Here is a 4,677-nt window from a genome sequence, read left to right as displayed (position 1 = left end):
TCAATGGTGGTACATGCATATCGAAATAAGAGCAACAACAACACTAGCATTCAAAGAGTCCTTAGTGTCCCATGCAATGCAAGATGTTAATGCTGAACATAGAAGAAGAATATACAATTCATCAAATGCAATACAAAATCATGGAACATGGCGTGCAACCCATCACAGAGAAGGGCGCATGTGGGTGGAGTCAGATAATTTATTATTATTATTATTATTGAGTCAAATGAAATTGATGGTGTAGAATATTCCAATGTGGATGCCCATTCATAAATTTCAGAATTTATTTATAATTTTAGTTAGGTGATATGCAATAAAGTCAGTGTATCAATGCAAAAAAAAGGAAAATTTTAAGTTGTTCGATGTTAATTATAGGTTTCTAGATCTAGGTTATGCCAATTCTATGCTTTTGGAGGTTATGTTGAGCTCAAGGTTGCACCAATTTCATGTTCTACGACTTTATGTTGAAAACAAGTATTTTAAAAAATCAGGGTTTTGGGCCCTATATAAAGGATTTGGCTCTCATTTTCATTTCATTGTTTTAAGAGTTCTCCCCTCCCACAGTCCAACACCCCCTCCCACTTGCCCTTGATCCCCCATCCCCCTCTCTCACTCTTGCACCCTCTCTCCCTCTTTGTCCATCCCCCATGGCCAGGACAAACCAGAAGGCGAAGAAGCTCACTACTCCAATAGTTTCCTCTTTCGATTGGAGCTCCTCCAGTGATGATGATTCAACCCCCCCTCTTAGAACACCCCCGTTAGAAGCTTCAAGTGCAGAAGCCATAGAAGCCCCAAGAAGATACAGAGGAGATGGAATTAGAGAATGAAGAGACCCGAAAAAGATGTGACGAGCAGAGGTCGAAGAAGCACGCGGAGCAGCAGCCACCTCACCATCCAGTCCCAGGGAGAGCACAATAGCCATAGCACTGTCTAGCCCCAGGGAGAGGACAACATCCACTAGTCCATCCAGGACAAAGAGGTCCTCCTCCAGTGAAGAGGTATAGGTTTAAACCAGGCACCGTGCCACTTCGGGAGATACGGAAGTACCAAAAGTCTATGGAGCTCCTCATCCCAAAGGCGAGCTTTGCAAGGGTAGTGCGCAAGGTCATGTAGGACCTCAACCAGAGCGCAATGTCTAAGTGGTATAGGGCAGGGATAGTGGAGGCCCCTTGGCATATTTCGGCAAATGCCCTTCTTGGTTTGCAACACACAGCTGGCCTACTTGACAGACCTCATGGATGATACCCAGCTAGCTACCATCCATAGGAAGAGGGTCACTGTGTCTGACAAAGATATGCAGTTCATCATATGCCTTACGAAACCCAAGGGTACTTAGGGTTGTTTTATTTACTACACCTTGGGTGATGGCTAGAGATGTTGTATGTATTGTGCCTTGGGCGATTAGATTCTCAATGTTGTATGTATTGCTCCTATGAATATAATAAAGTTTCCTTTTTTATATTCTTTGTAGTCTATGTCTTTTTCATTGCAATCTCCAATTTCTTTACATGCAATATGATTTTTATTTTTCTTGTCTTTCTCTATTTAACTTACATACAATTCAAAGAAAGGAAGTAATAACAAAGAAAGAAATCAACTAAAAATTGTAGTCTTTATTGATTCAAAAAGAGTTTACAAGGATCAGCCCTTTAGGGCACGATTCACTCTAGGGCACACTTTATTAATTCAAAAAGAGTTTACAAGGATCAACCCTTTAGGGAACGCTTCACTCTAGCCTACACTTCTTTTTGCTGGGTTCTGCACCCTCTTTGGCTTGTCTAAGAAGAGTGGGTTGAACGATTTCTTTATCAATATCTTGGGGATCACTGACACCCGCTACTCCTACAATGGCTATGATGCTATGGAGGGGTCCGAATCATGTGTCCAAGAACAAAAACAAAGCAACGCTACGCTTTATCAAAACAACATGATTCGCCATGTGATGGATAGGCTTTATCTTCACCATCCAACTAAGGATCTTGAACTTCATAATATTCAAATTTCCTTTGGGCGATAATTGTCGATGAAAGATCAAAATGTGCTTTCGAACTTGGTCAACATAGTGACCAATTAAAGTCAATCCTCATGCAGAAGATCCTCTGCTTCCGCCCTTGCGCCCCCCATATTCATCAACCCACAAAATATCCTGGAATAACCATATCACATCAACAACCTAAACCTTGATTTATGATTATATGAAAGCATATTTATGGCAAGATAAATCCTAGTTTGAAAATCACTTGCAAATTTTAGGGTTTGAACAGATCATTTCTTTTTTGGATTTTATGGGACCCCATGTACTCCAAATGACCCCAAACTTCACCATATGATTGATCATGCCCAGAAGGACCCTAGAAGCACAAAATCCGACATTGTGTGACTAGGGCACGATGTCGAATTTTGTGCTTCCAGTGTCATTTTGGGCATGATCAGTCATATGGTGAAGTATGGGGTCATTTGGAGTACATGGGGTCCCATAAAATCCAAAAAAGAAATGATCTGTTCAAACCCTAAAATTTTTAGGTGGGAATATTATCTTGTATTTTTGGACCTAAAAACTCACAATATGCTTCAGATTTTTGAATGATCACATAGATATAAAAAAATTAATTTTTGTTAAATCCTGAACCCTAAACCATGGTTGGATTCCCTGATGAACATTGATTTTTTTGCATGTTTTTTTATCAATGTTGCACAAATACCCTAAACACTCATGCATTCTATATGCTAGAAGAATATTATCGTGGCAAGCTAAAGAGAATAAGTGATATGGATCAAATAATGAAAATAAACCCTAAACCCTAAGCTATTAAACATACATATCTTTTCTACCTCATCGCGAAGGGTATCAACCAAAATGTCCAGCTGGAATCCCTTTTGTGGTTCGTCTTGCACTTCATGTTGACTTGAGGTGCCGGCTTCTTCCTCTTTGTCCCCAAACAACTTTCTCTACAAATCTACTAATTCTTCATCGGACATCTGGTACTTTGGCTCGGCATCCTCAATTGCTTTTTTTGTGAGGCAGATTGCCTCTAAATCGCTAAGGCTGGAGTCATCATAGCATGCTATCTCATTGACCTTTGGATTAATGGGAGCACTAAAATCAATGGAATCATTGAAGGCATCATTTGCAAGGTGGCATAGCACCTCATCCTCATGAAGACCAGTTTCTTCGATCAATTCTAAGAGGGTAAGGTATTCCTTACCCTCAATAGAGATTGCATTGATCGATACGAGGTGTGGCTTAGTTACTGAATCATCAGGATTCTATGTGGAGGCTGGGTATGTATGACTTGGATAAGCTGATAGGATGGCTTGGCTCTCAGCTTGCTCTTCAGCGAGGTCTATTGCATGCTCCTCAGGTTCTATGTCTAGGTTCACCTCATCCACTCCACCACTTGTGGACGGACTTGCTCCACCACTTGTGGATGTAGGACCCTTGGGCTGTTGTTCGACATCCTCATCAAACTTGCAAGTTGTGAGGAGAATGGTAATGGCGGCGTCTCTCTCTATCAAATCAATGGGAGAATCTAAAGCATCCCTGAGGGGAATAGCATACTCACACAGAGAGAGAGAGGGACATTCTCCATGGCCCTAGCAAGAGTCTTCTTGAAGTTAGGGCTTTCATCAAGAGACCTAAGAATGTCCAATGGGACCCATTGGTGAGGGGAGGTAGCAATCATGCCAAATTGCCCATGGAGAAGTCTATCTATATACTCAAGAAAGGGATTATTGGCAAGAAGGAAAGATCTCAAGTGTGATTCAAGATCGAGTGGCTTGCAAAAGATTGGGTAAATTTTATTTGCTAAGGCATGAGAATGAGTCGATGAAATCCAACGGTCATAGGATTCTCTAGGGAAACCCATGAGTGTGGGAGGATGCTTAGGAAGATAAAAAAGAAGGATGTGGAAAAAGAAGGATGCTTGGGAAGATGAAAAAGAAGGATGTGAGAAATAGGAGCATGAACAATGAATGTGAAAATGACTTTTAGTAATGCACTTTATATAAAGGGGCCATTGCCCTAAAAATAAAAACAATAAAGATAAATTTCTCCCCTCTACTCTCTTCGCCTGGCCCCTTCCTTTCTCTTTTTGTCTCTCCCTCTCTCTCTCCCTTTGATTCTCCCTCTCCCCCTCTCCCTCTCTACCCCTCCCTTTCTGTCTCTCTCTATCCCACCCTCTTCCTCTTCCTCTCCCTCTCTTTCTGTCTCCCTCTCCCTCCCCCTCTACCTCTCTCTTTCTGTCTCCCTCTACCCCTCCCTCTTCCTCTCCCTCTACCTCTGCCTCTCCCTCTCCCTCTCTACCCATCTCTTTTTATCTCCCTCTACCCCACCCTCTTCCTCTCCTCTCTTTTTGTCTCCCTCTCCCTCTCTTTTTGTATCCCTCTACCCCTCCTCTCCATTCCAAAGGGAAAGGCGATCAGAAATGCAGCTCAACAAGTTCCATGTGGGGAAAGAAGAGCAAGGAGAGATAGACTTGTTTGGCACGTTAGACTTGGATGAAGCCATTGATGTAAATGCTCTTCATTGACTTTTTTCATCTCAAACTTGGACATGAATATATATATGAGCTTCAAAGGCTTGATGTACATGCTCTTGTACTTTTATTCTCTCAAAGGATCAAACATGTATGAAAAGGGAAAAAAAATTGTCATTGGGAAAAATTATCTTTTAAGGTC

The sequence above is a fragment of the Dipteris shenzhenensis genome, chromosome 20 (assembly GCF_047967505.1).
Source record: "Dipteris shenzhenensis isolate YYH24624 ecotype China chromosome 20, Dip_SZ_1.0, whole genome shotgun sequence".
NCBI lineage: Eukaryota > Viridiplantae > Streptophyta > Polypodiopsida > Gleicheniales > Dipteridaceae > Dipteris > Dipteris shenzhenensis.
The sequence above is the reverse complement of the archived record's forward strand: the minus strand, read 5'-3'. Positions refer to the sequence as shown.